The sequence below is a fragment of the Sarcophilus harrisii genome, chromosome 6 (genome assembly GCF_902635505.1).
Source record: "Sarcophilus harrisii chromosome 6, mSarHar1.11, whole genome shotgun sequence".
In the NCBI taxonomy this organism is placed as follows: Eukaryota; Metazoa; Chordata; class Mammalia; order Dasyuromorphia; family Dasyuridae; genus Sarcophilus; species Sarcophilus harrisii.
This window is the reverse complement of record NC_045431.1, coordinates 45,265,674-45,292,890: the sequence shown is the minus strand read 5'-3', so window position 1 is coordinate 45,292,890 and position 27,217 is coordinate 45,265,674. Positions and strand designations below refer to the sequence as shown.

Here is a 27,217-nt window from a genome sequence, read left to right as displayed (position 1 = left end):
ATTTAGGTATTCTTTCCTAGCACAGATTCAGATTGACAGGAAGTATATTTTATCTATGTAGGTAGTAGCCTTAAGAGTCAAGATTTATGTTAGGCTGCCTTAAGAATGCTCTGTCAGGTTTCAAAGCCCTGAAATTCATGGTGTAGTGCTAAAGTGGGAGGTTGATAGCTAAGACAGTCAGTTAGATCAACAATAAATAACAAAAACAAAACCAATAGCAATACTAAAATTAAAAATATAACCAACTATTTAAGCCACATATGTATTTTAGTAATCAAGCATCATGCACCCATGGGCTATTTCAAGCCTAAGCAATTATTCAATTAAGATTTTCTTTAGTAACAAAAAAGTTCCTGCCATTGCCCTCCCCCACAAAAAAAATTAAGGACAAGAGCTTCTGAGGAATATTCAATTCAACAAACAATTATTAAGCACTTATAATGCAAATAATTTTTGTCTTCAAGGAGTTTAAACTCTTTTGAGGAGAGATATACACAGATGAGGGAAGCAGATGCAAAGTAATTTGCAGAGGTTAAGAAACAGTAATATTTGGGAATTTAGGAAAAGCTTCACACAATACAACCTGAAAATTCATTATTAGGATTGTTGAATGGTTTTTAATGTGCTGACATTAAAAATTGTAGATTACTAGTTTGTTTAAAAAACAGGTGTGGGGCTTCAGGACATGTAAGAAAGACCATGTGTATGGTGAGATGTCTTTCTAATAACAAAGAATAAGAATATTACATATGTAAATCATGAAATAAGGAGAAAAATATTTATTCTAGAAAATTTGACTCAATGTTAATCATTTGCCCTTTGTTTACATGATTGTTATTGTTAGACCTGTCATTGCTGCTGCTGTCAAGAAGCACACTTAAAGTCTCCTGTGTTACATATACTCTTGAGGAAGTAAAAGTTTTTACCTGGTATTTTGGAACAGAAATAAGAAGTAATGTCAAATATAATTGCCCCTGCTTTGACTTTGTTTGGCCCTCAACTAGAGACTAAAGTGTTTCCTTATAACTGAAAAATTTTAAAATCAAATACATTTAGATAATTTTGTAGAAGAACAGATATTTTTTCCTTCCTCAAGAAAAATATGCATGTTTCTAGGCAGCTGACAGTTTGGGTTCTATTCTATTCTATTTTGATTGTCTAAGATACAGCACTGGTCTAGTCTGGTCTGGTAAATCAATACTCAAATTATTGGGTAGCAGTCATATGCAATTCATGGAGGACTGAAAAATGTTAGAAACATGGTCTTTCTTCTCAAAGGGTTTGCTGTCAGGTTGGAAACATAAGACACACATCTATATGTATATAGATTGATAGATATTAGATATGTGTATACCTACATACATATGTATATATGTGTGCATGTGTCCTTCAAGTCTTAGGTAAAGTTATACTTTACACAAGAGACTTTTTGTAGTCCTCTTTGCCTTCAGTGCCTTCCCTCTGACATTATCTCCAATTTATACTGTATATATTTTGTTTGCATATATTTGTTTGCAAGTTATCTCCCCATTCAACTGTGAACTTCTTGAGAACAGGGACTGGCTGTTTTGTTCTGTTTTGTTTTATAACTTTTATTTGTATCCCCGCTGTTTAACATAGTGCCTGGGAGTAGGCACTTAGAGTAGGTACTTAATAAGTGATTATTCAATTGATTAGTAGGTAGTTAATAAATGCTTTTTGATAGATTGGTTGGATTGTGGTGAAATATTAGACAAGTTATTAAAGAGATGGTTAAGGAATACTTATAAAAGAAAAAAATGATCATAAAAACCCAGCATGACTTGGCCAAGAATAGGTTGTGCCAGACTATGGTTATTTCCTTTCCAACAAGGTTATTTGAAATAACTCATTGTTAATCTACAGTGCCTATACAATCTAAAACTATTGATTTACTTGACAGTTTGCCTACACATCTTTAAATCATATTTTTTATCCAGTTTGTTTTTCTAATATGTATGGTTATAGCTATTTCATAAACATACCATATATGCCAAAAATAATTTTTAGTGTTTCAGAGCTAAATACAAGCACACAGGAACATTTAAAGAATTTTGTCAACCAAAGGGGATCCTTTTGTTTAGAATCTGTAAAAGTTATTTTTAATGATTCTTTAGATAAACATCATACCCTTCTGTTTGTTTGTTTGTTTTTATTCCTTTATATGATTTGAATTCAAGTGAGTTATGTCATGGATCTTCAAACATCAGGCAGAATAGAAAAGGTGTTTCAGTCCTGGGAATAAATACTTCAATTTTCAAAAAAAAAAAAAAAGGAGAAGAAATTATACGCTGTTGAACTTGACTTTGATTACTGGCAAAATTCTATATTATTACTGTTCAAGAGATGGTTTATGAACTTTTAGAAAGAAAAGTATTGTTTACTAAAAGCCAGCAGGATAAGGCAGCTAGGTGGCATAGTAGATAGAGCACCAGCTCTGAAATCAGGAAAACTTGAGTTCAAATCTGGTCTTAGGTCACTTAACATGTCCTAGCTGTATGACCATAGGCAAGTCATTTAACCCCAATTACCTCAGAAAAAAAAAAAAAAAAGCCAACAGCGTTCTTCATAAATAGCAAATTATTAAATTGAATTTCAATTTGTTTCAATAAGATTATTAGAATAAAAATGTTTCTGATGTAGTGTGACAAAGTAGATTTCAATAAAGCATTTTACTAATTTTATTCTTTTGAACAAAATAGAGAAAAGCAGCACAGAATAGTAAATAAAGAATTTTGAGTCAAATGGACTTAGCTATAGAAAATATGAACAATAATGTATTGTTGGTAGAAGAGTGAATTACTGTTTTGGACTATATCCCCAAAAATCAATGAATTGGTTTACAATCATTTATCCAGCAATATTTCTACAAGATCAATGTCACAGATATTTAATAAAAGGATCAGTATGTATAAAGTATTTTTACCAGCTCTTTTTGTAATGGCAAAGAACTTGTGCTCATTGCTTGGAAATGGCTGAACAAATTATGGTATATAAATCTAATGGAATATTTTGAGAAATAAGAAACAATGAAAAAGTGGGTTCAGAGAAATATGGGAACAATTTTATGAATTGATGCAGAATCAGGAGAACAATGTAAAAATAACAATGTTTTAAAGACACAAACTTTGAAAGACTTTGATCTCTTATCAATGCAATGACAAATGTGGCTGCCTCCACAGATCTGAGAGGTACACTATCCTTTGGTCTTCTAATTTGCTTATAGTTTCAACTCTTTATCTCAAAATCATGAACCTATTTCAACCTTATCTTGATATATAAGCCATTAGGTGTGGGTTCATGCCTAGTTTCTGCCATGCTATTTTCCAATTTTCCCAGGAATTTTTGTGAGTGACATACTTTGGAAGAGCATTAATCAAATGGAATTAATTTGGAGAATATAAATCAGGATAGTAAAGGAACTGCAATTTGGCCATAGTGGAATAAATGGAAGGAACTAGGTATAGTTAGCCTAAAGGAAAGATGGCTGCCTTCATGTATTAGAAAGCTCTTAAAAGGGTAAAAACATTACTTGGCTCCAGAGAGCAAAAAAAGGGTCAATATGTAGAAAGTAGGTGGAGACAGTTTTAAACTTATTAGGAAGGAAATCTTTCTGGCATTTAGAAATGACATTTGTCTGCTTCAGGAGGTTGTGTGTGCATTTTCCATTACTGAAGTTCTTCAAAAAAAAATGTTGATTTATCAGGAGTCAGAGATTTTATTTAAAAAAATAATCTTTGTTCCAGTGTAGATAAAGAATAACTACATTATTTGTCTCTCTAAGGAGAACCTGTGACTGTATGAGTCTTCCTTGAAGGTATAACCTTTTTACTAATGTTTTCTAGTTTAATTTATAGAGAACACATTAATTTGGAAGTGGTTAATTTCTTCTAGCAGTGTGCCATCTCTTAGTTATTAAACTATTAATAAATGTAATATAGGTGGCTGAAGAACTATTTCCTTATACTTTTAACCTCCCTGACCCCAGAATCACATCATCAGAAACAATACTGAAAACCCACATTTTATCTAGTAATTTATGTTTTCCTAGGGGCTTTATGCATAGTAATGAAGTCAAAATGAATTTTGTTGTGCTTGTTTTAAGGATAAGTAAAACAAGATTCAGAGAAAATAAATGACATTTCCAAGTTCACAAAATTTCTAAAAGTGTGATTAAAATCCAGAATGATTTAAATCATTTTGTTCCTCCCCAAATTGCTTCTCCCATTACCAAGATGAAATGAGCAAAGAGACAATGGAAATTTAAATGTTAGTAATTGTGGAAAGGAAAAAAGGACCTTTGAATTTCAAGCTCTCAAAATTGGGCCAAATGATAGAAAGCATGGACATTTCACTGGGTCGAAATTGTAAATTAGCCTAGAGCCAGAACATCATAGAGTTGAAGAAATATTGTGGGTCTTTGTAGTTTTTGGTGAAGCTGCCTTTCAGTTCTTTTCATTTTCCCCTCTTTTGTACACAGATTTCTACAAAGTTGCTACTAATCTCTTAATTACGAAAAGTAATTTTCTTAGTCTCTATGCTTCTTTCTCTTCAGCTTTAGATAGTATTGATCACCCTCTCTTTGATACTCTTATTCCTAAGGTTTTGTAACTACGCCCTCTTAGTTTTCCTTATACCTATCTGATGACTCCTCCTTAGTTTCCTTTGCTGCATTATCACCCAGACCTCTCCATTTAACCATGAGTGGCACTTAGGGCTCTTGCTCTGGGAAATTTTACCTTTTCTCTATATACTGTATCATTTGGTGATCTCATTTGCCATGAATTCCATTATCTTTTTGCTAATGATTCTCAAATCTATTTATCCATCTAACCTTTTTTTCCTGACATCTAGTATTATATCTCTAAACTCCTACCAGACATCTTGAATTGTTTTATAGATTTTGTAAAATCAACATTCCAAAACACATACGATTCCAAATTCCCCTGTTACTTTTAAGAGAACCATCATTTTCTTAGTCACATGATGTTCTACACCTTCATTCAGCAGATTATTTACAGGCAATAAATGAGGGAAGTGATCCAAATTGAGACTTAGCAGGGAATAATTAATCAAATGATAAGGAGTCTCTTGATTCAAGAGAAGACAATGTAGAGTTGAATTACTTCAAGGAGTTAAGATGCAGAAAAGGCAGTAGCTAGTGTAGGGGGGAGAAAATTGATAGTGGTGTTGGGGAGTGCCCATGGTTTGTTGAATAATTGTGCAGATGATGATCTGGTTTTTACAATGGACAGTAGAAGAAGAGGTAAAAAAGCTGATTATGTTTGGATAAGATTTCAGAATTATTGAGCATAATGGTGGCGCTTTTATGAGCAATGGCAAGATAAAGGGTATAACCATCTTTCAATGGAATGTGACTAGGTGAAAAAGTATTTCATGTGAGGAGGTAAACTGAGAAATTGAGTAGTTGGGTATTTGAGGGAAAATCAATAGGTATATCAAAGTCCCCTAATATAAAGACAGCATTTGAAAGGGAGAAAAAAAATGTATACTAGGGATCTAACTCATTGAGGAAGGAAGGAGAGTTGCCTTGGAAGGCTGTAGATAATAATTATTGGAATTTGATTCCCCTAGTAGATATGAATATCAAAGATATCAAAGAGAGTTTACTGAATAATAAAGGGAGGGAACCTGGAAGTGGCAGTGGAAAGCAAGGAGTATTTCAACTTCCTAATCTTGAGGAGAATGAGTAAAGGTATAGCTAATACTGGAAAGGGTAGCCAGATTTTTTCATTAAGGGGAAACCAATTTCAAAAGGAATTAGTAGATGGAGTGGGAAAAGAAAATATTTAACATGAAGAGAAATTTCTCGCTTATAGGACAGGCATTCTTGAGGATGCTGTGAAAAGGTTAGGTGGAATTAAGTTGAAACTTTGGGATGGGAATGGTGAAGGGGATTGAAATGATGAATCACACTCTTTTTGTTTTTGTTTGCTTGTGTTTTGTTTTCTCATGTTTTTTTTTTTCTTTTTTTGATCTGATTTTTCTTGTACAGCATGATAACTGTGGAAATACGTATAGAAGAATTGCACATGTTTAACATATATTGGATTACTTGCCATCTAGGGAAGGGGGTGAGGGGAAGAGAGGAAAAAAATTTTGGATCACAAGGTTTTGCAAGGGTGAATGTTAAAAATTATCCATGAATAAGTTTTGTAAGAAAAATCTTTAATTAAAAGAAAAAAAATGAGGAATCATATGGTAGCCTATGGGTAATGGGATTTGGAAGACAATCTATAGTTCAGAGTCATTGGGATATAAATGTGAAAATAATGAAAAAATAATAAAAAAAAACCAATGGTATGTAAAACCATATATGAAAATGTCTATCATTGCATGGATAGCACCATTTGTTTCCTTTCAAAGGAAAGATGCAGCAGGATTTGGAAAGCCAAATCAAAGGAAGGTTTGATCTTTGTACTGGAAGCTCTCCACATCCCAGGTGGAAGACTGAGCTGGCAATGGAAGGTGAAAGTTGTCTTGTATTGACACAATTTTAGAAGTGGTTGTTTGGGGTAGATGGAAGACATGACCCCAACCCCTAGTATATGTTCTAATCTAATTTTTGATACAGCCACCATTTTGGTGCAGATATAAGCATTTATTAAGCTCTTACTATAAACCAAGCACTAAGTACTCTATACCCAGTACTAAGTACTGGGAATACAAATAAGAGCAAAATGAAAGAATAGTTCAAGCCTTTATCACCTTACTCCTGGACAATAGCAATAGTTATCCAAGAGGTCATCAGAAAATAGCCGGGTTGAAAGATTTGCTACTTTTGTATTTTCTTGGTTAAAGTCACAAGTAAGTTGGTGCCCTGTATCTCTAATCAAAATATATAATCAACTTTGTCCTGACATACAGACTGATAATCAAAGAAACAAAAAATCACTAGTAACATAAAAATGGAAAGAAATCAAATAGAGTAAAAAGCATTCAATCAAAAGATATTCTAGCTCATTCCATAAAGTTCACTCTGATTCTCCCAGATTCAGCAAATCTTAGAACACTTTTCAAACCACTTCAAACACTATATTCTGCTGTGAATATATGTTTTATTTCTCCTATCAAATTGTAAACTACTTGAGGGCAAGGACCATATTTTGTTGTTTTTTTGCCTTCTACAATTCTCATTACCCCTTGCATGTTGCAGGCACTCAATAAAATGTTTCTTAAATTTGGATTTGTTCCCAAACAACAATTATTTGGCAACACAAAGACTAATAGTGAATGTTTCAAAAATTTACTCATCTCACAGATGTTTAAGGTTTGGTGTTCCGCCTTGTTAACTTGGCAGTCTTATACATATCTGACACTTTCCTTCATTTGGTTCACATTAGAGACAGAGTTGTGTGATTTGGTTGTCCTTTTTTGTTCTTTGTATAGTGCAAACAATAAAGAAAACAAATTACCTTTAATGGGAGATGTCACAAACTTGTTGATCCTCACCTTATTTGTTTTCTTTGAAAGCCATTGTTCTTGCTAGAGCTTAAACTTATATAATACATTATGTAATACCAAAGTAAAAAAGAAATCTAAACAAATGCATGTGCAGCATCCTTTTGTCTATCAGAACTTTTCTGTTCAATAATTATGTCTCCTTTTTGCTAGGGTTTCCTAATCTATTTTCCTAATTCCTATTCCTATTCCTATTCCTAATCTATTCAAATATCTATTTTCTTTCTTCTGAAAACTTTGTCACTAGTAAATGATAAATGAGATTAAATTCAACTATTATGATCTTTTATAGGCAATTAAAATAATTAATAAAGAGCAGAGACACATACAAGCTATTCTGCACCTTATCATGCTTATCTCAGTGAAGTCAGACAAAACACTACATTTTTCATTGGCTGCTTCTTAGTTCTTCGACATACGGCATACATTGTCATTCTTATCCAAAAAGGATGATGTGTTACCCCAAGTGTAGAGTAAATAAAAATTAAAGTAAAGAGAGAAAGGGGGGAACAGAAATAATAACTGCTAATTAAAATGATATTTTTAGAATGACTGAGTAAACCTATCCTAAAATGTTTCTTTTCCTAATATGAATGCACTTGTTATAGAAACTAACTTGGCCAAATGTTATGTATATGAAAGTTAATTCAGTTCTGTTTCAATTCTAATACAAAAGATAACAATCTTTTTGCTTAACTCTAATAAACATAAATTAGTGGAATAATTAATTTTTTCATCCATCAAGTGAGGATGATATTACCTATTCTTTAAAAGGCGGTTTTGAGACTCAAATAATATAAGAAATATAAACACGAACTGAATAATAACAAATTATTTCTATTGGAATGAGTAAAAATTTAACTGAAAAAATATAATTAAATGTGAATTTAATAAATTTCCTAAAAACAAAAAAATGTATTTTGACCTGATGGATGAAAAGATTACAAAGTCTAATAGAGGAGGAAATTTGTACCCATGAAATTCTGGTTCCATCAAAATAGTAAATTCTAAAAGAAAAGAATCACACAATACTACTTTGAAAAATTAGATTTTTGAAGTGACTTCTGCTTAAATATTTTGTTCGTATTTTATCATTATTCACATATTAAGTTTAACAGAATCTATGATAAGTTTACTGATGGGTCAACAAAGAATAGGGAAGAATGTCTACAGTAAGAATGATAGGGAAGAAAGGAGATTCCATAGAGCAATAACAATGCTGTAATAGGTAAATTTTCATTTCCACTGCTGCCTCTATATTAATGGGTAAGGCAAGAGTCATTTTTTCTCATTCCCAAATCACACACCCTAATTTAAGCCATTTAAGACCCCAAACACCTCTGAAAAGAGTAAAAAGGCACAATATAAAGAGTTTTTGCTGTTCAAAGTCCATCCTTAGCTATGGAATCTATTCTGAGGTTTCTTTTAATCTCATACTACCTGCTTCCCATGATGTGTTTTCTTAATTTTCTGGTCAGAATTCAGAATTCTTCATACCATTATGAGGTTCAGATGATGTTGTATGAGTTGGAGGTTACCTATTGTGACATGAAAACTACATAGCATATAACTGTGAGGAAAGGATGCATTTAAAGCCCAAGAGTAGGCCACTGTAATCTTCAACATTTGTTACAATTTGAAGACCAAGAGGATTAATATTTTCTTTTTTTCTCTATAGAAGGTCAGGCCAAAGATCTGATAACAGGGAAGAATTTCAATTTAAAAAAAAAAAAAAAGAAGCAGAGCTTGTGATATAGGATCTACCAAATCTAATGTCTAAATTCTTTGCTAAGAATAGATTATAATGATATAATTTATAGCCAACATCTTTTTTGAAGGAGCTTTGTAAGTTTCTGTCAATTAAATTAGTAGACATATACAGCTCTACCACTACATTTTTGGTAAAAACACTTCTAAGTTATTCTCACCAAAAAAAGTCAATGCAAGATTTGTGGAAATTCAGACCCAGAGAATGATCAGGCTAAACATCACATGGCATATCAGCTTTAGAATGGAACCCAATAATGGCTGTCTTTGACTTAAAGAGTTTCTGAGCCAAAGACACAATAATAATGGGGAATTTTAGGAATAGAGAATAGAAATGTGGATGAAAAAAGGTTAATTGTTGAAAACTAGCCTAATTCTTTTTTAAACAAAGGAAAAGGGGAACGGCTCTACTGGTACCTTGGACAGAGCATTAAAATGGAAGTTCCAGTTGAGTGAATTATGCATTATTTTACTTATCTGTAAAATGACTGTAAAATGGTGTAGGTGATCTTAGTGATTCCTTCTGGGACTGAAGTTTGTGAGAGAATATGCTACAGTAGAAATGGGTTAGTTTTAGAGTAAAAACTTGAGATCATATCCCACTTTTGTCATTTACTAGATTTTATACAGACCACAACTTTTCTGGACCTCAGTTTCCCATTTATAAAATGCAAAGATTGGATCAAAGAAGGTCTCTAAAACTCACTCCAGCTGTAAAGTTTTTGTCCTCTGTCTCTGACAAAGCAACTTTATCTTATGGATTAAAATGATTAGTCAACAGGTCAAATAAGATTAAGATCACAGAAGGAATTGTTGCAGGCATCTCAGAGAACTGGAGTTGTAAAATTCCTAAATGAAAAGAAGATATGGAAATTATTTGAAATGGAGATATACTCGAATTTCTTTTTTTCCCTTTGTCTATAAAACCAACAGTGATAAAAGGAAGAAAAATACACCTTCATTACATTGTAGAGTTAAGAAACCATGCCAGTCACAGTGCCTCCAACCAGAGATCAAAGAAATCCTCTGCGAAACCCTTCAGTTTACAGAACTCTGTCAATCAGTCTGTCAATGTTCCGGATTATTATCCAAGTAGCAATCCCAAATTTTGCTGGATATATCAGATCATCTCCTGCTCCATAGGTAATATTTTTACTTAGTGGGTTTGGAAATTTTTATATTAACTTTGGATTTGCATGCTTACCTCTCAAAATCTTTGAAATCTGAAAGCAAAACCTCAGGCATTAGATATAATCTTTTATTCAACAATTGGGCTGGAATTCTTTAGGGAACGTTCTATATATAACCATCATAATTATTCAGGGGATAATTTAATTGTGAATTATCTAGGACTCCTACTACTCCTCCTCCATCATAGTATTCTATCCATTTTGGGCATGTTTATTGCTTATGCTTTCCCCTTTTGAGGCTCTCAAGTGTAGAAAAATGGGTTTCAAAACTAAATTTCTGCTATGAAATTTTAGATTGGCCTGGTACAATGAACAATTTTGTTCACAATCATAGGCCAAGTATGTGACAGAAGGCGGATTGAATTCAGAGTTTGGTCATCATTAAAATGACCCAAGAGGCAGCTAAATGTCTTAGTGATGTTAGGAGGAGTTGAGTTCAAATTGAAAATTTAGACATTCAGATCTTATACCCATAGATTTGCCTTACATAGCAAATTTGATTAAATAATTTATAGTAAAAACTACTCCAGAAAAAAAATAAACAAAACTACCTACAATATCTGGTACAAAGGGTGAGACAAAACATTATAGCATCATTACTCAAGGGTAGAAAAAGATTGCGATCTTTTGTTAAACAAGCAACCTTGTACCAGAGTTACCATGCAGGATAACAGAATAAAAAAAATTGTGCGCAAACATCACATGATAAAGTAAATCAAAGTGAAAAACACTCAACTTTTCCTGAAGAATTGAATCCCATATTATTCTTTTTTTTCTGTAAGCAAAAAGCTTTCTCTGTAATTTCTATAAAAGGGGAATTAGAATATAAAATGTTTCATATATAATCTGAAATAAATTTCATTTTCATTTGTATTCATTCCTTGTACTTATTTCTCCAGATTAACAGTGTGGCTTCTTCCTGTTTACAAAGATGAAAAAGTGGAAAAGTGGTGGATATTATTTGGAGAGCCAAAAAAAGGCACTGTTATTGTATCAATAAAAGGAGACCATATGTCCACATTCATGTTCGGTAAAATCTCATTCTTCTCTGCATGCTTTCATAATCACTCACATTAGTTCTTAAAACTATTAAATATATTTAAATTGTATATGACTCTATAAATTGATATTATATTAGGTGGGGAGAAGAGTTATTTAGAAACTTAACAAACAGTAAAATATGATAAAATACCAAGTCTCAATAATAAATCCTCTCAAATAAAGAGTTGTGATTTTTTTCCTTGTTTTTTTTTTTTCTTTTGGTGGGGAAGGGATTATAATTTTTTTCCCCATGTTTTGCTTTGCAATTGGGGTTAAGTAACTTGGCCAGGGTTATACAGCTAGTAAGTATCAATTTGAATTTGAATTCAGGTCCTCCTGATTCCAGGGCCAATGACGTCTTGCTGTCACTGGTTCACAGAGTTTTCAAGATTAATATATCAATATATAATGAAAACTTAGGGACTCTACTCCCTAAGAAGATAGGAAGGGAAAGGAAAAGAAAAAGGAATAAGTCTTTATTAAACATCTATAATGTTCCAGACTACATACTAAGTTATTCTTTTTTGTAGATCTCTCATTTAATGGTTACATCAACCCTGGGAAGTACATACTATTATTATAACCATTTTACAATTGAGACAGTGATTAAATACTTTGTCCAGAATCACATAACTTGTAATTTTGTAAAGTCTGACATGAAATAATTTTCCTTATTTCAGGCCTAAAGCTCTAATCACTCTATCACCTAGTAGAGATGACAGACTTCAAAGTCAGGAAGACCTGAGTTCAGATACCTACAAACTGTGTGTTCCTGGGAATATGTCTTAGCATATCAAGGACCCCAAGTAATTCTCTAAGGTTATAAATTACAGAATATAGTATCATTTCTATATTAGGAGTTCAATATGTCAAGGAAATCCTGAATCCAGACCAAAAATATTATTATTTATAACAATTTTTCTCACATTTATATAAGCTCAAAAGTTTCTAAAATGTTTTTCCTCACAATTACCCTATATTTCATCCTAGCTATTGACACTCCTGTCACAAATTATATTACATTGTTATCTGAACAATGGGGGTACAACAAACTATTTAGGAAAATGAAAATTTATATGCTGTGTTTTAGGGTAAGGTAGGAATGAATCTCTTAAATGTGTTTTGAAACCTAACAAAAACAGATTATAATCATACTAAAGAAAGATTTTTAGCATTAGGCTAATTAAAAGTTCCCAATTATACATAATTGAGTCTGTTCATTGACCACAATGGGCTCTGATTTAGTTGAGTCCTAAACAAAGAAGAATCAGCAAATCAGCAAAATAGCAAATTTAACCAAAGTTTTGAGAGTCATTTTCATAATGCAACATTTAAAAAAGAATTTTAATTTTTCTTTGCTTTTCAAACCTAATTGACTTATATGACAGGTATATTCCCAATGATGCAGAATTCATCTGTAGACAGTTTTCTTTGATTTCCATGATTTCAAAATACATTGAGAAGTTTTTTTAAACAGCAAAGATCCAAGTAATATTTTGCATAAGAGAGAGAGTGAGCAAGCACTCTTCCCAATGTCCTATGACAAAATAAATTACTGGATAGAAATCTTAGTAAATGCCAAAGGGCTAATGTTTTCCTTTTTGTGTATCTTTTTGTTTACATTTTTATTCTCCTCTATGTCCCAATGCAAGAAAGTTCTTCAAAAGATATATTTCTGTAGAGTTGTCAACATATTAATAGAGGTGGCATTTTTTCAAATCAAGTAGAAATAGGTTCTATATTTCAAGTGTAGAATAGGAAAAGGTTTGAATTCCTTCAGGGCTCCAGACAACTGTTTATTAAACTTTCACAGACTACTTCACAAAACAGAAACAAGAGGGCAGGTACAAAAAAGGCTGGAAGAGAAAAACACACTGGAGGCCAAATTCTCATTCAGCACAAAAGCACTCTCACACATACACACACAAACAAGGCTTCAATGAAGGTAATAGATACTTCTTTCATCCATTCAAAGGAAAACCTTAGGTTCTCTTCATAATGGCAAAGCTATTCCCAGTCTACATAACAAAAATTTACCAGACACAAGGTTAGATCCAAAGGTGAAAGTTGACTTCTTTTTCATGAGAAGGGTTTTGGAAGTATAGAACAATCTTTCATCTAGAAATGTACAGAGCAGTTTATTGAGGTTATAAATGAAGGGTGGGGAAGAAGAGAAGAGGTTCTGACAACCTGAATCCAAATGCAGAATTTCGTGGAAAAACATCAGCTCAACTCAAAGGATCAAAAGATATTTCTAAAGTCATTTTTTATTTGAAGACCTTGAGGGGCTTTCTGAAGGTCATCCTGATGGACATGGTAATTTGCCCACAAAATAGGACTGCTGTTCCTGTTTCCATCAAGAATATTATATTTTTTCCTAAACATGACCTTTAATTAAGATTGTTAGGACAAGAAAAAGAAAACCTCTAGAGGCTTGAAAGATCAAATTCCAAATATAAGGGTTATATACATAAAAATTGATAAATAGACAATTTTATCTAATAAAAGGTTTGTCATAACAAAAAGGTACAAGATAGGTGACATTTCATTTCATTTTGACTTGTCAATAATAAGAGTCTATGCCTAGCTACATTCTTGCTTTAAATGCAAGTAGAAATTTTAAAAAAAGAAAACAGAGTAGAAAAAAATAAAGCACATATGCAATTCCTCATTAGAGATCCGAGTGGCAAAGAAATGTAATTTTGCAATAATTCTAAGGTGATAAAAATAACTTGGAAAATCCAATTTATCATAAATGTTCTTATTAAGAAAGATTAGTTTTGTTAAAGAAAATGCTCAAATAATTTATTGGAGCTTATTTTTCTAATTCCAGGGTAGGAAAACAATAAATACACCACACCTGCAATACACTCTCTTTATTTTTCCTCTTCACCAATAGGTGTATATGTCTTCAAAATATAGATCAAAATTCACCCTCTCTAAGAAGCATTCCAATTAAACCAATCCTAAAAATTGCTTCCTTCCTTTGACTTTCCTCTCTGGTAGTTCTATGTTTTGCACAATGCTTTTTCCCATTTATTTGCATGCAATTTTAGAGACATTCATAAGGCTTTTAAAGGAATTCATTTACATCCATGCCTTCATTCTATATACAATCCTTCAAACTATCCTGACAATGATAAAGCTCTTAGGAATTCCATCTATTATCTTCTGATATAGGAAAGTAAATAGATGAACTTTATCTAGTCCTTTATGATTATTTCATAGAATATATGTATATACGTGTGTGTGTGTGTGTGTGTGTGTGTGTGTGTAAAACTTTTTAGGTTGCTCTTGAGCTTCATGTTTCAAAGTCAAATTTATTCTATTCAGCTCTGTTCTTTTAATCAGCAATGCTTGAAAGTCCACTATTTCATAAAAAAAAAAAAACAATTTTTTTCTCTTGAATGATTTTACTTAGTTTTGCTTGGCAGGTTATTCCTGGTTGTAATTGTAATCTTTGCTTCTTCCAAAATGTCATATTCCAAGCCCTCTGCTCCTTCAATGTGGAAATTGTTAAATGCGTGTGATCCTAACTGTGACTATCTCATATTTGAATTGCTTCTTTCTGGATGCTTGAAGGATTTTGTCCTAGACATAGGATCTCTGGAATTTGGACATAATATTCATTTCATTTGGGGATCTCTTTTGGGAGTGATCAGTAAATTCTTTCCATTTTTATTTTTACACACTCCAGATCTAAGATATTGGGGCTGTTTCCCTTGACAATTTCTTGAAATGTGATGTCTAGACTTTTATTATTATCATTGCTATTATTATGATTTTTAGATAGTTCAACTATTTTTAAATTATCTCTTCTTTATCTATTTTCTATTTTTCAAGTCATTTTTTGGGTTCTTTACCTGATAAGATAATTCGTATTTTCTTCTATTTAAAAAATTATTTTTAATTTATTTTATTATTTCTTGGTGTCTCATAAAATCATTAGCTTCCACTTTTAATTATTAAGGAATTTTCTTCAGTGAAATCTTGTACTTCTTTTTTTTCCATTTGGCCAATTCTACTTTTTAAGGAGTTTCTTTTCTTCCTTTAAATTGTATAGCTCCTTTTCCATTTGGCAATTTTTGCTTTTTTAAGGTGCTATTTGCTTCAGTATTTTTTTACATTTTTATAAAGATCTTAATTCTTTTTTCACAATTTTCTTGCATCACTCTCATGTTATTGTATTATTTTTCTCTACTGATCTTATAGCTTTTTAAAATCCCTCCAGGAATTCTTGTTTTGCTTGAGTTCAATTACCATTTTTTTATGATTTTGGGGGATTTGTTTTCATATTGTTCATTTCTGAGTTATTCCTTCATTGCTACTATAATAACTTTTTATAGACATATTCTTTTTTTTTTTTTTTTGTAGTTCTTTTTTTTTTTTTTCTTCCTATTTCCTGACTTTGAAATTTATGGTAAAACTGAGCTTTGTTCACTTGCAGGGTGCTAAGACACTGTCGCAAGCTTCAATTTGTTTGTGTTGCTCTTTTTAGATCTAGATCTGGGAATCTGGAAATTTTTTGATGCTTCCAAACTGATGTGATCCAGGGACCACAGTCTCCTGGACTGTGTTGTGCTCTTTAACAATCATTAATTCTTGCACTCCTTTTTTCTTCTGAACTTAGACGAAGGTCCCTGCTCCCTTATGATTGAACATCAGACCTTCTATATTTTAAAATCGTTTCATTCAATATAATTTAAAGATAAATATTTAGAATATCAGCAGCAACTAAAAAGTTATTTCAAATTTTTATGGATTATTATAATGTCTGAACGAACAACATGTATAAATGTTTTGGTTCTAATTTATCTACTGAATTTATAAATGTATTCAGCGCGTTGTGTTGGTAGTAAAAGACAGTTTTTGTGTCTCCCGTTCCAAGACCTACATACATTCTCTCTCTCCCTTTCCTCCTCTTTCTCTTCCTCCCTTCTTCCCTAGCTCTCTCTCTCTCCTCTCTCCACCCCTGTGTCTCCCTCCCCTCTCTCCCCTCTCTCTTCCTCCCTTCCCTTCTTTCCCTTTTCCCTTTCCCCCTCTACTAAATTAGGGACCAACCCCATGCAAGACACTGTCATAAGCTTAATGTTAAAAGATGTGTTATTAAATACATACAGAGAACTGGATAAATTATTCTTCATAAATTAAGACTGAAAAATTATAACCTCAGGGAAAGAAGTTTGACAACCCATGAAATATGGAATCAAGGGCTAAATGTTACAATCCTATTATGCTTTATGAGGTCATAGTGCAATTCCTGAAAGTAATTATTTTCCTGTGTTGGTTTAGAGAAGGACAATTGATTTGCTATACCTGATCAATATATGTTTGCTTATGATTTTCTGATTGTGGGATTTTAAGGAATTGATATTATGCTTAGCTCATCAGTGAATATTTTTACATATAAAAATGAAATAAATGAAATCAAAATTGTATAATTCAACCTTTATTTTTTAATCTCCAAATTTTACTTCTTTTAAGACACATTGATATACAAATAAAATACTGGACAGATACTGGAAAAACAGTGTAGTAAAATAAAATAATACTTGCTCTATTTTCAGAGTATATGGATTCTAATCAAACCCCTCCAACATTTATTATTTTCCTTTTTTGTCATATTGGCCAAACTGAGAGGTATGAAAAAACATGTCCTTTTTTTTTTTTTTTTTTTAAAGAAAAAACATTCATTTTATGTTCTATAAGTTGTACAATGCTTTTCTCTAAGATAATTATTGGATTGTTTTTATGCACAAAATAAAAATTCAAATTAATGTAAGACTTTATAAAACAAAAATGCATTAATATTATTAAGGGAATCAGGTTAATGATCTAATATCCATGCTAGCCCAAAAATTCTGTGCTAGATCAAATGTAATTATAATTCTAAATTCTTGAAGTGTACTATATTTCCTACCATTTGGGAAATTAAATTTTATAGGCCATGTTTATAAAATAATGAAGTGACATTATTGATATACTGTATTGTAATATCAAGAAACATAAATATGGAGGTGTTGAATATAACATTTTACATGGCTACTTTATGGATTTGAGTTGTACACTAGCTAGAGGAAAGTGCTAACTAAAGAGAAAAACAAATTCACACAAAAGCAAACTAATAAAATGGCTAATTATACTAGAAACCTAATGGTTTATAATAAGCAAAAATCTAACATGTTACAAGACCAGGACCCTATAAATTTCCCAAAGTTAACCTGATGCATCCACATTTATAAAATATCCTATCTATATCTATATATATATAGAATGATATAGAATATCATTCTAGATGAAATCTAGATATTGATATGATATGATATGATATGATATGATATCTTAGGAAAAAAATTGAAAACTCACAGGATATACAAGCAGAGTCCTAAGGATAAAGATGAGTCTATAGCCCATCCTCTAGTAATATGTGAATTGATTAAAGGAAGGACTCTGTTAGTCCAAAGAACAGAAGACTTGGGAAGAATCAAGTTAGCTCTCTTATTTAGAGGATTATCATGGGAAAGAGGGTTTGAATTTGTACAATTTGACCCTACTGGGCAGGATAAGAGAGTTTCAGGAAGGCAAATTTATCCTACATAAAAAGGGAAGAGGGCAATCTAGTAATGAATGTTATTGCGAAATTATTCTCCATTCATTAAACAGCTCCAAAAATGGCTAGATTATAGGTAAATGATTGCCAGATAATGTGGCTTTAAATGAGGGTTGAAAAGTCTTTTGGCTGAAATTATGTGATTGTGAATTTTAAATGAATTTCTCCCCATTTCACATAGTTACTGTAACGATCAGCTAAACAAATATAAAAGTAATTTGTAAAATATAAAATTCTATATAAATGGAAATGGAAATTACTAGCCATCTACAAATGGTTTTGAGGCCTTTTCACACTTGGAAGATACAATTTTCCAACTTGTCCATTAGTTTAATTTCACAATATATCCAAAATGGTAGTATGTAATGACAGCTATGGTTTATGGGGATGACATCCACAATGAAAATCAGAATGGTTATGTATGGTTTGTCTGATAAAGCTCAAATCACATGAGCCTATGTGTGTGCACACAGAGAAATGTGTTTAAGATGAGCAATTGAGTGAGCTCTAAAATTTAGTCACTCGTGATTACTGCTGAAGAAAATATTCTTACAGGACAAACACAGCAGGCTGTTTGGGTGAGAGGTTTCATTAGTCATATTAATGCAAATGTAACTTAATGAAAAGGATCTCATGCTATTACATAAATTGTGCTTTGCAAATATTATTAGTTTTTCAAATACTATTAATAAAATAAGATTATCCTATTGAAATAGTTCACACAGTATTCTTTAAGGAAAATAGAAAACAAATCTGAGTTATGCTAACTAATATTTCAAAGATCAGAATGATTTGTGCCTGAAATCAGTGTGGAACCTAGCATAGTAACTGTGGCTAAATTTTGCATGATTTATTGATGATGATATATAGATATACAAAAGAAGCTTTGAAACATCTAACATACATATACAGGCTATTCAGTGTGTCTTATATTTGCACATTAGGAATTCAAGTCAACATCAAGAAAATAGGTCCTTCTGGGTTAATGTCTTCTTCCTTTCTCCTTTCAAAGTTCTGCTCTAGACTTGCTTTGAGTGAAGCTTTTTCCCCAATGTGGAGATCCTCCTTTGCATTTCTAAGGTGACTCAAAGAGGAAATAATTTCATTTCTTATGAGTAGCTATCTATAGAAATGGTTGGATTGACACTTGGAGTGATACTTTTGGAATCACTGTAAATACTGAATGTACAAGGCAAAAGTATTTGAAATCTTATGTCTCTGATATATTATGGTGAGTGATAGTGGGTTGAAGGGAAAGAATAAGGACATAGAAAGGACAGTCATGTACATAGAGATTAGATGAATCTGTGCATAAAATTTAATAAAAATTGCAGAAATTAGCAATGGTGATAGTAACAGTATCATAAAAGCTAGTTTCAATGAGTCAGATTGGAAATCACACACTAATAGTAGTATTTTCACTATATTGCAGATAAAATGGCAATGATACATACATCATTTACAAGTTCACTGAATCCCAACAAATTTACTTTGATCAAAAATGTTTTGCAAATTGTTTCTCAGGGCTTATAAAACCATAGTTCAGCTGATAAGGCCCTAAATATATAATATTCAAAGGAAAATGGCATAAAATATAAAGAGAGTAAGCCTCCACACTACCAGTGAAACAAAGATAAACCCCTCCAAGTCTTTTGGCAAAGAATTAATAAATATCATTTTACATATATTGTGCACACAAAGAATCATATGCAATATTCTTCATAGCAAAAACAAGCCTTCACAGGTTTTGTCATTTTTATGACATCATATGAGCTCTCAGCTGTAAACAGAGGGGGCAGCAAATGTTTCCCATTTAAAAATCATCAAAGCAAACAGAGATTTCAGATTTATCCCAAGACATATAAATTTACTGTAGGCAAACCCTCAACAAAAGCTTATAAAGAGGGCACCTGTGGTTTTTAAATTAAGCCCATTTGGTGTAATTAGCCAGATTTATTTTTAATAATTTCACTTTTTCATTGTTACTTAATCCACATGGTGATAGTCATAAAAACCAGGCAGTTTTATTGGGCAAGTATTTGGGTTCTTAAAATACCAGAGAAGAACAAATGAGAACTCTCAGGTCACTAGTAAAGGAAAAAATAGAGAAATTGGGGGATCGGGGTGACTCAGATCTAGTTGCAAGCAATTTGATCTAAGTAAAATTGACTGGCATTAGTTTACTTCTGCTCAGTAGGATATCAGCATACTTAACCTTTCACTTTGAGGTTAATCCCCAGCACAATTTTCTTAATTATCAGCTCACTTTTTGTGGCTTTAACTCTCTTGATGAATTCAAAAGGTATAGATTCTTTGAATTGAAATCTTCAACTAATGCATAGAAAGTTGTTTTTTGTTCGTTTTTTTCTAAATACCTACCAAATAGAGAATTCTCTTTTTTTTTCATCTCATTACCTAATATACAAACCTGATATCTTCTTTGAAGATTGTTTTAAAATTAATTTTGGCTTCCATATTTCCCCCTGGGGTCAAATCAACAATGGCAGACCTAAACACTGATCTAACTGCAGTATTTCCAAGAAATATCCTTCAGTTACATACACTAAGGTTATCACTAGGTTATCACTATTCATGAGAACAAACCAATTTATTGAATGTGCAGGAATTTGTGTAATCAGGCAGGATTTGAAGATTTTTTTTCATTCCTCCTACTTTCTGTATATCTCTGCTATTATAACTTGCTATTCCCAGAATAAGTTACTTATCATAAAAGATATCATCAGATCTAGAGGATCCTTAGGATAATGTGATTTCACTTTATTTTAATTAGCTGCTTCTGAGTCTAGAAAAAATTGCATTCCCTTCATTACTAACAAAATAGTTGATTTAAGTCGAATCAAAACCAGATATAAGAGATGTCTCTATAGAATGTATTTATTTTTTCATTTTAAAATCATATACAATAAGTTTCCTAAAATAGCATTATATTTTTCCCCAAAGGAGCAGTTATTGAATGTTTAATTATAATATGAAAAATAAAGTAGGTGTTTTTAAGAAACTGAACCATATTTTTTTATTTTTTCTTACTAATGTAAATGAATTCCCTTCAGTTTCACAACCCTATTCCTTGGAGTTAAGTTTAGAACAGCTCAGGTTTTATTGATGAAGATAACTGCTAAAATTAACCGAGACCATAAAAGTCTGAACATAAACAAAATTCTTTATTAATTTCATTGTTTTTCCATCACTATGATCTGTTGATTATATAATACATTTATATATATATATATATATACAATATACAATATATTTATATATACAATTATACAAATAGTCTGTTGATTATACAATAAATGTGATATCTAAAAGTCAGCACTGAAATGTCTGAATTTTTCTCTAAAGGAATTAGAACCCAACTTTTAACACAGAGACAGTGAGGTATGCTAGAATAAGCATGGAACTTTAGAAGTCACGAAAATCACAGATTTGAGGGGGATGGGGACTTTGAAGTTTATTCTAATCTAGTTCTCACATTTCAGATATAAAAATTGAAGTCCAAATAGTTAAAACGATTTGCCAAGGCTCCCACTAACATCTATGTGGAGTTAGAATTTAGGTCTTCTAACACCCAATTCAGCCTGCTTTCTACTATACTATGTACCTCTTTTGATATTAGCATGTGTTCTGCCCCTAATTTACTATACCACCAATACCCAAGGCACTGTCTTAGATTATATCCCTTTTACACTTTTTTTTTTTCTCTTGGAAACATCATCTCTCATAGGTTTGAATATCAACTCTATGCAAAAAGCTTACATATCTATACATTCTGTGTCCCTTTTCTTCACTGAGCTTGAGTCCATAATCAACATGTGCTTGTTGGACATATCAAACTTGATCTACTGGAAAAATCTCATACTCAACATGTTTAAAAGAAAGCCTATTATCTTTCCCACCAAATCAATCCTTCTCAGCTTTCCTATTTTGCCATTTATCCTACTCTCTGAATGTCTGTATATTATTATGGACTATTCCCAGAAATCACTCTGTCATAATAAAAGATACCATCAAGTCTAAAGGATGTTTAAGATAATATGATTTCACTTTATTTTAATTACTTGTTTCTGAAACTGGGAAAATAGCATTTCCTTTCTTATAAATTATATAATTGATTTAAATCAAACCACAAGTGAACAGATATCAGAGCTCTATAAGGCACTACCATTCTTCAAGTATTCCAGGTTTGGGACTGATTATTTTCACTTCCCATATTAAGTCAGTTGCTATATCTCATTGTTTCTCCCTCTACAACATCTCTTGAAACAAAGGAAGGGTGGAAGAAAGGAAGGAAAGAAGGAAAGGAAGAGAGGGAGGAAGGAAGGAAAAGAAGGAAGGGAAAAAGGAAGGAAAGGAGGAAGGGAGCAAGGGAGGAAGGAAGGAAGGAAAGAAAAGAAAGGAAGGAAAGAAAGAAGAAAGGAAGGAAGGAAGGAAGGAAGGAAGGAAGGAAGGAAGGAAGGAAGGAAGGAAGGAAGGAAGGAAGGAAGGAAGGAAGGAAGGAAGGAAGGAAGGAAAGAAGGAAAGAAGAGGAAATAAATTTACTAGTACTCTACACATCTGTTTTTGGGGTACATATACACATATTTTTAAAAAAATCAGAATTTCAGGAAAATAAATGTTTCCTTCTTGTATTTGAGTTTCAATGGCATTTTACAAAAAACAAAATATTGTTATTAAAAATCCAGCTAAAAAAGTCCAACACAAAGAAAATAAATTTTCTAATGTAACATCATTTTTTAAAAGTCAACCAGTATTTTGATTATCACAGAACAGATCCACATGAGGGCAGTAGACCATGGTAAGACTTAAGTTTTGAAAACTTGTGGAAAGATGAAATAAAAAGGACTAAATACTCATGTCTGGTATGCTTCCCTTGATGTGGGTTATAAAATCTCATTCTTTGGAAGCTATAAGGAAGCTCATGTATAAGTAGACTTCTCATTACTAATGAGTGACTGGCAGTTACATATGTATTTAAAAAAGAAAGTCAACATATTAATTCAGAATAACAGACTATTTGCTTGCCTTTACATATCAGAGAAATAAAGGATGTTAACATGTATGAAGCCTAGAATAACTGAAAACATTCTTCTATTGTTTGCCTAAAGGTGTTCAATAAAGAAAAAAAAATCAGTTAAATATGTACCCCAGCTGTGCATTAGAAAATAAAAATGGAGTAATTTGTAAATTAAATGAAATAACAATGTTCACAGTTAATTAAATACTACTGAGAGTTAAAACACTATTTGTAGGAAAACTTGGAAGAATTCAAATTATAAATAACTTAACAGGGGGTGAAATAGATGCAGAGTAAAGGTAATCTCTATTTAATATGTTATTAAATGTCTGTTCCTGAGTGACATAAAAGTCATTGCAAATAAAATGTATGACTGGAATACTAATACAGTGAGAATAAGAGACAGTCTGAATGTACTATTGGGGTTTGACACCAAATGTTGGTGTGAGGGAATGTTGTACTCCAAAATATATATTGAGATTATAGGGTTGTGTCCCAGGATCTCTCAAAAGAATTTGTATGCTTAGACCATCTCCATATCACGAGACAGAGGTTTTATTATGCTGCTAATAGCTGACTAGATGCATATGCCAGATTTTAGTAATCAAGAAGGGGAAAGACTAGAGAACTAAATTTCCCTATTAAGCCATTGACTGATGGACTAAATTCCTAAATCAGTTTAATGGGGTAAATTTTTTTATAAGGAAGAAATAACTTCCAGAGTGGACATCTTAACATTAATGGATAGAGTAAACTATGGGGTCCCAATGACTTTGCCATTACAAGGAATTGACAGCAAAGGCCCTACTTAAGAACAAAAAGATCCACTTAAGAGAAAATCCTATGGGTGTTCCTGCTGGGCTTGCAGATTATTTTCAGTAATTCAGGCCCACCTAGTTACCAAGAACCCAGGATCTAATAAGTACCTTAGTAATTCTGAAACACCAAACAACATTCAAAGTTCCCTTTTTTTTGTGTGGAGGACCACTTGGTGGTTGTCCTTCCTTCTGGAAGAAGCCCAAAAAAGGGTCTCTCACTTCATTCAAAGCCATCTTCCGCCATCTAGAATCTTTATCTTGCCCTAGGACCCATGTGGTTCTGGAGGAGACATTGAGGCTGGTGACTCTGCAAAGCCCTCCCTCACTTCAATACAGTTCCTTTACACAGCATGGTATCACCTCCTGATGGTCACAAATCTCTTCCAGAATGAAGGACAAATAACACCCTATTACAGTCCCTTTCTTGGAGGATTTTTATAGTTCTTATAATACACATCTCATAATTTATCACTTCACTTTCTATTGTGAATTGTTTCTTATAGGAATTCTTAGCTCTCCAGCATGACAGTTGCCTCCTTGAAAACTAAAACTATGTGCCATATATCTAGGGCATTTCTAGTAGCATTTAAAATATTTTAACCTCTCCATAAAATAGTTACTAATTTGGATATTTTTTCTTTGCTGGTGTGTGGGACGGATGCTAGACCCACTTTCCCAAATTAACTAATCAGAGACATCTTCCGGTACAAAGAGAAAGCTTTTATTTAGTCCCAGCAGGGAGAGGCCCAGACACACACATCCCAGCTCCTGATATGTGCTCCTCAAATCTAGCCAGCTTCGGGCTTGTTTTTTCATTCATAATTTATTTGTTTATTCATTCATATTTATTAAATATTTGAATACCTACTTGGAATTAAAAAAAAAAGCATTTGTCAAGCATTTATGTACTCATCATAGGACTAAATGATAAAGATAATAAAACAAAAGTAAAACAATCTCTGCCTCCAAGAAGCTTCCTTTCAAATGGGGGAGAGAATATGTACATGAAGTCTGAGAAATCCTTTGGCTTTATATAGCTCACAGGTTGGTTGGCTGTCCGCCATCCTTGGTTTAGAGGACGGGAATGAAGAAATTCTACAGTGTAAAAGAACAATTAGGAGGTTTTGGCAATGATCTAAGCAAGGAGTGATGAAAATCTCAACTAGGGTGATGGCTGTGAAAGTAACTAAAAGGGGATATAAAAATAAGAAATGGTATAGAAATACAATCAAAAAGTTTGGAAAGTGATTAGATATGTACAATAATAAGAATGAAGAATTGAGAAAATCACTAAGAATCAGAGTCTGATAGAAGGAAAATCAATTATTTTTAATTTTAATAAAGTCTTAAATTGTCTATAAGAAAAACACAATTTACATTATTCTTAAATAAATAATAAGAGTAATATTAAGGTTAGAAAAAAATTTAATTCTAAGTAAGGCTTTTGTTTTCCATGGAAGGCTACATGAAATGTATTAGAAATTCCAAACATTCAGATGTTTTCAAGCAGGTAGACATTTAGCATAATGTTTAAGTGACTTGCTATATTTTTCTAATTTCTTCCCCATTGATTTTTACATCAAATGGATATGGCTTAAATATAACTGAACAGGTGTAATTTAGATAACTTTGGTAAAATTCATGTTCTGCATCTCTTCTTGGCAGTCACACTGATACCAAGGTATCATATGATGCTCTTGTATCTGAATATTCATAGATGCATTATGTTATATACAATATCATAATATAATCAGGATATAGCAGGCATAGTTACTACCCTTTAAGAGATAATATCTTTTTAAATTGAGTATTTCATTAAAATTATTGAACATCAACACAATCAACTTAACATTTATTATTTACATTTTACTTGCTTTTAACTTTTCATCATTCCTTCAGTCTCTTTTAGCATTATTTTTTATGTCTATTTATCCTCATCTACTTTTCCTCTCATATGGTGGAGGAAATAATATATACTTAATATTACTTACTTAATATATACTATTACATATTTTTGTAACTTTTTGCTTGTAATTTAATCCTACTTTGCATAATTTTATAAGTAGTTTTTACATACATATGTATTTGTGTTTTTATATGTACACACATATAAACTAAGTATATAAAATACGTATTGGTCTTAATGGCATTCTAGAGTTTAATTACATCATTGGACCACAATTTAACCACTGATTATTATATAACATTTAAATTACTTCCATATTTTTATAATTCTACATGATGATACTATAAATGTGTCTAGACAGTTTTGTTTTGTTTTTCTTAATAAAACTTCTGGGTTAAATTCAGACATGACAATCCAGTATTATGATCATTTAAGTAATTGAAGTACATGTAATTTTTTAACAAGCAAAAGGATTTTATGATTAAATATTCTGGTACACACAGATATATACATATACACATATATACACACATAAAGGCACAGAAGAAGCTGACAAGTTTAACTAAAAATAAGTATCTTTTAAATTGGCTTTGATATGAATCAATTTTTTTCTCTCAAGATTGCTCCTGTGTATATGCAAGTATTATAGAGGTGCAAGTGCCTAGAAAATGTCTAATAAAACCAAGGTGTCTTTCAATCAATAAAAATTAATTGAATTTAATATAGCTGTATTGAAAAAAGATGTAACTAATTCTCCATTGTAGCCTATGTATGCAATGACATAGTATATAGTATTATACTTTAATTTTTAGTTAAGGACCTTATTATCAAATTACCTTGAAACAACATTGTCACAGGTTAGCTAGCTCTTTCACTATTTATTTGAGCTCTGAGCAGGAAGGTCACTTTTCTTTGTTACATCGAATCCATATATTTTGCATGTGCCTGTGGCTAATAATAGCAATTTTAAAATAATGCAATGATGCTATCTAATGGAACAATAGCAATCTATCCTTATAAATATCTGGAGAAATTAAAAATACACTACAACAAATGATGGATTGCCTTGATTTAAAATGATCACTCGTTAGATGGTAAGCCTAATTTAACTACATGATGAGTGCCACCTATCATATCCTTTCTGGTTTCAAATTTGGGAGCCTCGGAAGAAACATCACTCATTTGTATCTGGAATGTCACTGACATACATTAGCTCTTGTAGCAGTTTAAAAAAAAAAAGAAAAGAAGGAAAAAGTTCATCTGTCTTCCATAAGCACTGTCACTTTCACAGAGGGCTCTAATTTATATTTTGAGAAGGTTTTTGTTGTTGTTGTTGTTGTTGTTGTTGTT

The 27,217-nt window shown here is 31.9% G+C and overlaps 1 long non-coding RNA gene across 2 annotated transcripts; it reads left to right on the top strand.

Moving 5' to 3' along the window:
* The first annotated feature begins 9,066 nt into the window (after window positions 1-9,066).
* Window positions 9,067-11,479, top strand: LOC116419979. Of its 2 annotated transcripts, none has more exons than XR_004230301.1 (3): window positions 9,067-9,181; window positions 10,201-10,410; window positions 11,357-11,479. It is a non-coding gene; the product is annotated as an uncharacterized LOC116419979 (long non-coding RNA). The 2 variants fall into 2 exon arrangements; XR_004230302.1 differs by lacking the exon at window positions 9,067-9,181 and adding an exon at window positions 9,199-9,714.
* The last annotated feature ends 15,738 nt before the right edge of the window (window positions 11,480-27,217 follow it).